The 11,876-nt window shown below is 36.5% G+C and overlaps 2 long non-coding RNA genes across 2 annotated transcripts; both read right to left on the bottom strand.

The window, feature by feature from the left end:
- Nucleotides 1-2,589: 2,589 nt before the first annotated feature.
- Nucleotides 2,590-4,149, bottom strand: LOC125186300. The gene is made up of 2 exons (XR_007170411.1): nucleotides 3,302-4,149; nucleotides 2,590-2,831 (listed from the first exon to the last, which is right to left on the bottom strand). It is a non-coding gene; the product is annotated as an uncharacterized LOC125186300 (long non-coding RNA).
- Nucleotides 4,150-9,667: 5,518 nt separating this feature from the next.
- LOC125187088 lies at nucleotides 9,668-11,422 on the bottom strand. Its single transcript, XR_007170561.1, has 2 exons — nucleotides 11,172-11,422; nucleotides 9,668-10,223 (listed from the first exon to the last, which is right to left on the bottom strand). It is a non-coding gene; the product is annotated as an uncharacterized LOC125187088 (long non-coding RNA).
- Between the last annotated feature and the right edge of the window lie 454 nt (nucleotides 11,423-11,876).

An 11,876-nucleotide genomic window follows, 5' to 3' on the forward strand; every position in this document is an offset into this window, starting at 1 on the left:
GCGGCGGCGGCAAGCTAGGAAAATGATTGCCGGAAGAGAGGCAGTCTAATAGGTCACCGCCGTCGCAGAGATCGGTGACGAGGTGGATGTGGTCGAATTTCTCATACACGTCGTGGAGGCGGAAAATGTTAGGGTAGGTGATGCGCTCGGATTTTGCACTATTTTAAGGCCATTATCTGGTCTGGTTTGAATGTCAAAGTTGCATTACATGTCCATTATTTGCATGTTTTATTCATTTTGGTATTTTAACGTGTTTTGTGATAAATGTGCAAAATAGAACTGAAAAAGGGCATAAAAACGCCAAATCTGTAAGCTGGAACTGAAGCACAACCCAGCGGCCCGCTGGACCCATGCCAGCGGTCGCTGAAACGAGCCCAAAGAGTTCTGGAGCTGTCCAGGCAGCGGCTCGCTGAGCTCGGTCGCGCACAACAACCTCTGTTAAAACTCATTTTTCCGGCGATTTTATAGTCCGATCAGGCGTGCTACATACCATTCTCTTCGTCTTTGACAGAGCTTCGCGTTGGTACCTTGATCATCTCAATCAAAGTTCTGTGGAGAAAGTTATTGCATTCTACCAAAGTTGCACAAAGTTGTCAAGTGCGGAATTTAGGCGGAAATTCAAGGAAGGAAAAAAGACATTACGTTGTGAAGCCAAATCTTTTCCTTAACGTATGGGGCACGAAAATTCAATATTACTCTTACTTGGAGGAAACTTTTTACCAAGTTTAAATCATTTTCCAGCCTATAAATACCCCATAACCTAATTCATAATATTAACCATTCCTGACACCAATTCATAGCCCCCTTTGGGGAGCTTCCAAGGCTCCTCCCTCTCTATTCCATATTTTAATTTTTTCATCATTCTTGGAGATTGAAGCAAGGCAAGAGGAGCATGAAGACTTCAAGAATCAACCTCAGGTTTTGTTTGTTTGTTTCACGTCTCGTACTTTAATTATTATATTAGTTCATCTGTCTATGGATTACTAAACAATATAATTTTGAGGTTTGATAGTAATAGACTTTTATGTAGTTCTTTTTATGTTTAATTTTCAGAGCTCGTAGCACTTGATTTTTCTTGAGCTTTTGTTCGACTAATTGGCTGTTACCTTGATTATTGTCAATCTTTGGTCAATGATAGCTTTGATTGGTTTATCTTTATGTGTTCATTCAATAATTGTGACATGTGATGCATGATAGGGAGAAATCGTGGTAAAACTTAAGTCGGATGAATTTAGAACTAATTAGAATAACTAAAGAATTGGTGAAATCTTTATCCTTGAAATTCCTCTAATTGTCTGATTCTATCTTCGTTACTTGTATTATTTTACTTTATTTATTTGTCTCTAGTTTTATAAATTTTAAACCCAAATCTCTGTTTCTCTAGATAGTATTTAACACTTAGTACATGATAGCCAGTTGCAATTCTATTCCCTGAGTTTGATATCCCAGTACTAACCTTTAGTTATACTATTTCTGCCTTGTATACTTGCAAGTAGTTGTAGTGCTAAAAAATAGTGCATCAGTAGGCGGAGAGGAGGTGGAGGATCTTAGGCTCGGCAGTGTCATTGGAGAGTGAGTGCTTGTAGATGGATTTGTTTGCGAATGAAGCGTGGGAGGCTGTGGAGGAACAGCGGTAGACAATGCTGAATCAGCCGCGCTAGAGGTCTTGGCAGAGTTGGTAGTTTTGTTTGAGGCTCTCGCACATGATAGTCTTGTGTTCACCTGTAATTGTAGATTTTATGGTGCTTTGAGCTTAATTATTTATACAGAGAGAGTTTTTTCACTTTTTGAAAAGGAATATTCCATTAGGTGAGAAAAAGTGAGGGCTTATCTTATTTTTATACTTCGTTCGTCATACAAGAGTATGTACTTTTGGTTGGGTACGAGTTTTAATGCATAATTGGTAAAGTAAGAGAGATGTAGAAATAAAAAGTAATTAAAGTATGGTTAGCGAATAATGAGTCTCACTTCATCAGAGAGAAAGAGTTTCCAAAACTAAAAAATGCATATTCTTGTAGGAAGGAATAAGAAGGAAAGAGTGCATACTCTTGCAGGACGGAGTAGTAACAATCATCTGTCCCAAATAACATAAATAATTTCTTTGTTTTCTAACACATGATTTCTTTGTTTATTTAATTTATGGGTTAAGTACAGAAAAAGTAAAGTACGTGAGAATAAAATAGATACTCCTTTCGTCCCAGGTTACTTGAGTCGTTTTTTTCCGACACCGGATTTAAGAAAGTTGTGTTTAGTGAGTTAAATAAAGTAAAGTAAAATAGAGGAGATAATAGAGTAAGAGAGAAAAAATAGATCAAAATAAAAGAAAGAATAAAGTATGTGTAATTAGATGTTTTGTTTTTAGCCACAAAGAAAAATGACTCAAGCAACTTGGAACAACCTAAAGTGAAATACGACTCAAGTAACTTAGGACATAGAGAATATGTTAAAAATGTGTTACTTTAAATGAGATATCCTATAACGGAAAACTGTCACGCCCGTATTTTCTAAGGATAGAAAACACGGTGAATCGTGACTAGGGGAGGATAAAAGAAGCGGAAAAAAAAGGGAAAAACAACAAAACTCGACCCATAGCTCAAAATAAATGGAATAGCTCGAATAAAATCAGAGTATTATCTCAACAATCAACAACTCCAAATGAAACTATCTTGACAATACACGAACTCAAAAGAAACATCATTCAGCGGAAGCATTCGAGAGAAGAATAATATTATGTATGAAGACATAATATATTCGGAACATTTAAAAGCAAACACAAATCTTCACTAGCTCTGCTCAACACCCACCACGCTCGTCACAGCTAAACCCTCAACCTGCACATTTTTAAAAACAAATGCAGGGCTGAGTACTTGATGCACTCAGTGTACTCATGCCGAAAATATTTTATAAAAAGTATTTATCATGCCACCATTGAGTGACCTTGGGTTTTAACTTTAAAAAAAATACCCAAGACACTAAAATCATTTCCATCGTAAAAGTCGGTTGATCAACCATTTTCCCATAGATGTCTACCATATCTGATCCATTGATGACAAGGAATGTGGCCACATTCCAAGTCACTAGACCGGCCGACCCAAAAGACGGCTCACGATCCCCATTGGTGTACACTAGCCTGAGTAGGGACTCACTCCCTAGTCAGACCCGAATTCGATTATCCATAGATGGCAAAAGCCACAGCAGATAGGTTCCATAGATAAAACAAAACACGGCATGACAAATATTCATATCATTTTCACATAAAAATATACTTAGGGCATTGCCCTTATTTAAAAAGAAAGCCCACCTCGTTCTCTTAAATCCTTCACTTGTCAATCCTTTCCGTTCTTAAATAGCATGCAAAAATTGCCCCTTCGATCTTAGTTAGAAGATTCTGATCTCTTCTCAAAAAATAAATGCTCTTCTTCCCCAAAAAGAAACATCTCTCTCTCTCTCTCGACTGTGTGCAACGACTTCCATCTCTCCCTCTTACTCTCTTCTTCTCTCTCTCAGCAATCTGATCGTCGCAATGCACTCTCCACATCGCCGCTGATGGCGCCGCCGGTCACCGCTGCTGCCCGATCTGCCTTCATCACCGAGCAGTCGCAATCTGCCCTTCGCCACCGCGGTGGTCACCACGGAAACCATCGCCTCTCTGCCGCTGATGCCTCTGCCCGCTCGTCGTTCAGCAGCTTCGCCGTTGCCCCTCCTTCGATCAACACCCATCAGCCTTGTCACCAAGAGACAAGCTCGCTGTCCCAACTCCTCTCCTCCGTCGGTCAGATTGCAGCATCGTTGGTTGCTGTCACAGTTTTACGCCATCGTTGCCTCATGTAATTCTCCGTCTTCACAGATGCTGTCCGTCATGAGCTGCCACCACAGCCGCTGCTGCTCGCTGATTCGCCCACCGTTGTTGGATCGTTGCCGCCCCGCTGAGATCGCCGCTGCTGATCGGACGTTGCTGCTCCGCCGGGGCAGCCTGTCGCCACTTCTGTCCAATCGTTTCTTCGGTTCACCAGGCAGCTCTGATTTACCCTGTGTGGTCCCGATCAGCCCCGCTGCATCGGGGTTGTTTCCATCGTAGTTCTCGCTGCTGCTAATGTGAACCGATCTGGAGTTGATGATTTTGCTAGTAGGCTACGGCTCTCTATCTCTCTGTTTTCTCTTTGGATTTTTAAAATTGATTGAATGACAAGAGACGTGGAGAAGAGATGATTTATATAGATAGTCTGGTTCCTATTTTATTGGTAGTGCAGATCATGGCCAAGATTTTCCGTAACCGATAATTTAGAGCGTGGTTTTCATCATATTTGTGTGATTGGGCTTTTCCAATAAACTGGGATCAAGAAAAACGAAAAATAAGAAGTCTTGGGCTTTGAACAAGTAGTTTCCTCAAGTAAAAGAATTGGGCTAGCAAAAGAATAATTGTTTAAGCCCAAATTGTAAAATCATTCTCTCCGCAAAAGAAACAAAGGCAAAAAAAATATATATATATTCAGATGCACAAACGATCCCTTCAAGAATTAATAAAAAGGTAGCAAAAAGTCGGGGTGTTACAAAAACACATCACTTTAAATTGATGGGATATTCTAAAAAGGAAAACATATCACTTTAAATTAAGTGGAAATGTATTTGAGATTCTTTATGCCCTTCCATTATTTTTTATATTTTAGGTTTCTTGTGTTTTGGTTTAATTTAAATTTTATATTTCTTTATAATTCGTAAACCATAATAAGGGTACCCGACCCAAAAAAACTGGGTACCCCAAAACCAAGTGATCTTACCTTAAAAGTATCACAAACATGAGAGTGAACCAACTCTTGCAACTCATACGTTCTCTGCGGAGGATGACGCTTAGATGGAACTCTTCTCTGTTTCGTGCAACACAATGAGCTCAATTCTTCAATATAGTACTCTTCAAATCCGAACATAGGTTCTTTTTAGCTAGACAATTAAGGCCCTTCTCACTGATGTGACTAACTCTTCTGTGCCATAGCTCAGTTGATCTATCACTCTCTGTCACATTTAAATGGTTCTTGAAGTTGAAGGTTTCATCAAGTACAAATTCGCATTCTTAGTTCCTCGAGCCACAACTAAAGAACTTTTAGCCAATTTTCACTAGCTTTCATTGAATGTATTATAGAATCCCTCATCATTTAGATTTCTTGCAAAAATCAAATTCAAACAAATATGCGGTGCATGCCTGACAGATTCTAAGTGTAAACTTTGTTCCATTATTAGTAACTAAGCAAACATTTCTTGTGCCAACAACCTTCACAAAACTATCATTGCCCATCTTTAACACTCTAATATCACTCGAAGTATAAGATGTGAATAACTCCTTCTTTGACGTGACATGAGGTGAAGCATTGATACCAATCACCCAACTCGTCTCGTTGGATGCTAGGTTGATTACATTTTCACCATAAACAATTAGCAAATCATCATTAGAAGTGGTAGTAGCAACACTATCAGATTTTTCTTCTTCCTTTCTTTCATATTTATCTCGGCCAACTTTGTCCTCTTTCTTCCACTAGAAGCATTTTTTCTTAATATGGCCAGGCCTACCAAAATGATAACATTCAATATTCTTGTATCTTGATTTGCGTCGACTTTTATCTTTGCCCTTTTTGCCTTTATTTTTGCTTCTCTATCTTCGGTAACCAATACCTTTAACTGCGATGAAGAACCCTGCGACAATCTTCTCACCTCTTCATTTAGCACACCATTCTTGGTGATTTCGAAAGTCACAATACCACTAGGAGCTTAATTAATAAGTGAAATTCTTAAGGTCTCCCAAGAACCTAGTAGAGTAGCAAGTAACCAAAGCCCTATGAAAGCGCAGGTTTCTGCAGGTTCGTGTGTTCAACTAGTCAGGAGGAAAGCTTAACTTAGTTGTGTCGTTGGCACGAAACCTAAAATCTATTATCAAAACATCAACCCGCTTCTACTAGCTAGTATAGTGGTGTAAATGGTCGAATCCCGCAGAGATGGATGTATGCATAATACGATTGTGACGACATTCTGGAAGGTTTGGTTTGCTACCATGCTTTGGGTTGATTTTAATCTAGACGTGAAAATGAAGAGAGACCTATACTATCCTATTCTGACCAGTAAGCTACTATCATATCGGAACATGGTTGTGTACGTAAACATGAGTACTGGACTGTTGTGGAGCATTTGAAAAGTGAGGAATTACTATAAATGGACAGACAAAAGTAACAGAGAATATCAAACTGCACTGACCAACTAACTACCAGATATGCAGAAAAAGTAAAAGGTGGCTAAAAGCATAAAGTCGTCCCAAAATTAGATGGTGAAATTGCCTTCTTCACCAAGTAATACAAAGTGCAGAGAAAATGAAGACACCATTAACAAAGCTTGAGTTAAAATTACTAATATTCAGATCAGGAATTAAATCCAAAATCGAGACGACTAAACATGCAAATCCTAAATTTACGCACTACCTAGCATGCAAGGTGACAGAAACTAAGCAACAACGAATCCTATACATTTTCATGGAGTTTAAACGATCAGAAATACTCTCACAAAAATTAGATCTAGCCTACGATACAAATCAAAGCATACAATTAACGAAATCAATGTGAAATTATTAGATCTAACTAACTAGGCAGCAAGTAATAAAACCATAACTGAAATTCAAGAGGAAACAAGTAGCAAATTCAATTTAAAACGAGATTCAAAGCATACGATCTTGAAACAAGAAACTAGTTACGATCCATGTCGAATGAATCACAGTGATGTTGTTCCCTTAATGAAGTTAAGAAAGGGATGTCATTCCCTTGGTTCAACTCATCCTCCAATTCTCCCTCCGTCACCTCATCTCTAATCCTCAAAGACCCCGACACCCTCCATTCCACCGCCAAGCAATTTACCTATAGTTAGAGGGCTTATTTTGAATAGATTTCACGAATGGTAATTTGGTCAATTTTTATATTTTGTGAGTTAAATAATACTAAAAAAGAAGAGAAAAAAATATAAAGCTAAAAGTTCTTATTCCGAAAATCCCGCATGCCTCGATCCCATATTCTGCGAATTTAATCCCAAATTTAGAAAGGTCATTGAATTTAATCTCAAACAGCAAATTGAGATCCATATTCTGAAAGTGTCTATATCCTACAACTAATAAAACACAACCAACGGGTCGCAGCGCAGTTGACAGCGCGGAGCTTCGGTGACCTTAAGGGCACAGGTTCAAATCTCGCCACCCATTGGAAGACATTCGGCCATAATCCGCAAACTCGATCGAGCAAGATTAGTCGGATTCCACCAAAAGCGTGTTTGGTACAACAAAAAAAAAACACAACAAATATGATTATTGCATCCGTCCCAACTGAGACTACACACTTTCCCTTTTAGTTTGTCCCAACTAAGATGACACATTTTTAATTTTCGTAACATTCTCTTTCTAACTAATACACTCAACCACTTTTTTTATATCTCTCATTAAATATTCAAATCACTTTCTTTCTTCATTTAATACTTACACTCACCTCTTTCACTTTGCATTCAACCACATTAACCAACAACTCATAAAATCCCTTGTCGACTAAGAAATATGTCCTCTTAGTCGGGATAGAGGGAGTACATAGGAGTATTAAATACAAACAAAACCATATGTTTACGAAGAAGCAGGTATAGAAATATTAGCTTCGGCTTCAGATATGACCAAATTATTTTGTATCCAAGCAAATGAATGTTACTTAAACAAGTGAAACTCTAATAAATACTATTCAAAATTACAACAATACATCTATACATATACATACCGAATACAAGTGAATGTCCCTCTATTACAAGTTCAAGAACTTGATAATTGAAATCAGTTGAATGTTGATCTATCTAAGAGTTCTTGTGCTACAACCTCCCACCCTCTACACTTGCACTGCAGATTTTCTCACTAAGAATGAATCAACAAGTGCAGATTTCAATTCATCTGGACCAAATAGATAATCCTTTCCCCCAAAAGTTTCGATAAGTATGTGATATGTTGCACGAAAAACAAACGATGTCGGAGCAGGATACATCTATATATTCGCTCCCAAATTATGCCCTACAATATGAATATGATGATAAAAAAAAGAAAAGTAACAATGTTAGAGAGATTTGATTAAATATATCAATTTGGAATATTAATTGAACTTGTGTATAAAATATGTACACTTAAATTTTTTTATACTAAATTGAAACAATGATGAAAATTTTGTAGATATAAATACCCTGACTATTTATACAAATGGACTTTAAAAGTCGCACAAAATATTTTCATTCAATTATCAAAATAAAAAATGTAGTATATTAGAAGTAATTTATTATAAGATGAGAGGCTATTAAAGTTGAGGTGTACTAATATGCTAACTAAATATTAATTAACAACATACTTCTATTAATAGCCTTTAGATATGAGAAAATTGCCACGTCGCATGCCGATTTAAATAAAAAAGTACAATTAAAAATCGCATAAGGGTATTGTTGGTATGCATATTTTACACAGTTTTCTCCAAACCGCAAGGCACTTATCTTTCCATGATATTTGATTCAATTTTATATTATTCTTGATAATATGTTACACAGTTTTCTCCAAACCGCAAGGCACTTAATTTCCTAATATTTGATGCAATTCGATATCAATTAAGGTTGAACTTGCTTACGTTGTTTACAAAATAGAAACCATCGATCAATGGAGATTGATGTTCCCAGCTGTCATGGAGATGAGTTAAATCGCCGAGGGTGAGAAATTTTTCAATCGTTAATTTTTGTTACTCCATGATTTTTGTTTTGTTTTACATTGTAATTTGACTTAACTTTGAAGACGAAATTTTGTAGCCATAATCTTTTAATTAAACCCATGAATCGTGAAGTTGTGAATCGATGTTCTATTAAAGCAATGTGATTATCGTATTGTTTATTTCCTTTTATTTCAGCGTTCATAAGTTGTGGTTCGTAATACCGTTTATCAATCCTAGTTTGCTTGGTTTTGTATTCGTTATCGCATTTTAATGAACTTTGAATTGCATTGTTACTTTTTGTTTTAGTGTTCATAAGTTATGGTTCGTGATACCGTTCATCAATCCCAGATTGCTTGTTTGTGTAATAGGTATTGCATTTTCAATGAATCTGGAATTGCATTGTTTATTTTTATTTCTTAGTTCATACGTTGTGGTTCATGATATAGTTAATCAATCTCGGATTGTGTTGTTGTGTATTCATTATTGATTTTCTATGAACCTGAAATTGCATATCTTTGTCTCTGGTTCCGATTCAACGATCTATATTAGTTATATAGATGGTACGGTGTCTTACATATTGCATTCATATGAACCTGTAATTGTATCCATGTGTTCCCGAATTAATAATCCTCGACATTATTTTTTACCTGATGTGTTTTACTTCAGTATAAAGCATTCATGTTTATTTTAAAATGCAATATTTGTGACCTTCAAATGCTAATTTTATTTATTTCACATGCGACCAAGTGAGTTGTGTACCGGAATGCCCTGACAATCTTAGATGAGGGGGTTGCTTTTTATGATGGTTATGCTCGCATTGATGGATTGCTAGGAATTGTGGTCGAGAAAAGGGAAAACATAGTCTCTAGTTAGCTACTAACATAATCTAAAAAGCATACTCATATGAATTGAAGTACCTAAAATTAGAAATGACAGGTTTTCGATTAACATGGTAGAAGTATGCCTGGGATAACCAAAATCAATCCTTCCATATTTTCTAATGCCAAAAAATAATAAAATACAGTTTATTCTTCTAATACAACACATTTCCATACTTCGAGACCATCTTATCCACCTCAATAGGTCCTTCATTAGCCCCTCCTCAAAGTGCATGGAGGTTATACTCATCATGGTATCAACGACCGTGTTATCGCTGTAGTAAACTATTGTGAACCGAACTTCGCACATAGTAGTTGGAACGCCTTTGAGATCTTACTTGTAAGATCACAATTACAATCTGCAAGTTTGGTCCCTATATAGGTTTCCATGTACCTCATTCTAAACAATATACAGTCGGCGCTATTGTTTTTAGTTCGCCACTTCATGGGAACCACCTTAGTTTTCGCTTTGGCCAACATGTGTCCATAGGTGGCACACTGGCTGCTCAAGTATGTTTACAAAATACCTCTCGTCTTCATAATGGATATCATGTTCCTCTTCCGGCTCAGTCGTGGCCTTTATTTTCACCCCATAATACAACTACAACAGAAACATAAAACAAATGCAATATACAATGCATTAGTATGCAATAGATGATCATAAAACATGCGACGTTTTTTCAAAGAAAATAAAAGTGAAATAATCACGAATGGTCTAGTATGCAGTCAGTTAGTAAAAGAAGTGCATAATCTGATGGATATTATAAAAAAGCAACTATTGTTCAATAAATGTTTATTGGAAATAATAATCCTGAAATTAAGCTTTACTGCAAACAAAACAAGTCCAATATTCAAATTCCAGTGCATAATTCTTTTTAATATTCAACATTGATCTCATTTCATATAAAATCCAAAACAAGCAACAATCATAGCACGATAATGCAATTAATTACTATAAAACATACAAATCTCCGGTACACAAGATAACATTTTACAACATGCCCAAACAAATTCATTATACCAAGAATACATATACAGGATCACAAACCATATCTTACTCGACTTCACAAAGAAGCAATAAAAGGAAGTTGTCGTATGCAATAATCTGCTTCAAGAAGTGCAAATGTCACTCAAAACATCAAGTAGGATATAGATCTCATTTTATATGAACTTCCAAACAAGCTACAATTAAAGCACTAGAATGCAATTAATTACTATAAAACATGCAAATCTGAATTATATAATCCGGAATCAGAACACAAAATCAATCAATTAACAAGAACATAGCAACATACATGAGATAAATCAATCGCCATCTCAAATCAGCAACAAATGCTTGATAAAAGTTGCAACATACAACTTAGAATTAAGGTTTTGATGGTGTGGTGATCTCTTAAAATGCATATTTGAGAACATAAACCAAAACCAACTCAGAATGAAAACATCAAATAAATGTGCCTGAAATAGTGCAAAAGCCGTACAATTGCGCTTCTTCTACAGTAAACACGACACAAAATTGTAATCGAAAAGAATAGACGAACCGTTTCACCTTAATTCGTCCAAAATTCCTTCAAAATAGATGGCGAAATCGCGATGGCTAAAATGCACACCTCCCGTCGCCGACAAACAACCAAAACAACCTTCGAAACCAGTCGCCTAAACTCTCAGACTCATCGTCCTCAGCAAAATAGGATGAAATCGACGCCTAGGGTTTTTCGTTGCTCATATCGGTTGGGAATTGGTGTTGATTTGCGTTGGTGGGGATAGTAATGGAGGGAGTGGGGAGAGAGAGACCCAACTCGTTTCCATGTCTGAATTAAAGGGATAATTAAATCTTAAACTGACAAAACTATCCCTGTACTCAGAGTCACACTTTTCTATTTCGATCCGTCCCCAATTAAGAGTTATACTTCATTTTTACCATAAATGGTAAGTAGGTCTCATATTCCACTAACTCAATTCACTCACATTTTATTATAAAATCAATATAAAAAAATGGGTTCCACATTTCACTAACTTTTTCAAACCAACTTTTTTTTATATTTCTTAAAATCCGTGTCCGGTCAAAGTGTGACTCTTAATGGGAGACGGAGAGAGTAATAAGTAATATTTACAACACAAAAATGCAATCCATATACTGTTTTAGGAAATCAATCACAACTATCTATTGTAAGATCCAAGGGCTGAAATAAGATGTACTTCATCCGTAACATAGTAGTGGAAACATTTCTTTTTAGCACGAGGCTTAAGAAAA

Source organism: Salvia hispanica, chromosome 5 (genome assembly GCF_023119035.1).
Source record: "Salvia hispanica cultivar TCC Black 2014 chromosome 5, UniMelb_Shisp_WGS_1.0, whole genome shotgun sequence".
NCBI lineage: Eukaryota > Viridiplantae > Streptophyta > Magnoliopsida > Lamiales > Lamiaceae > Salvia > Salvia hispanica.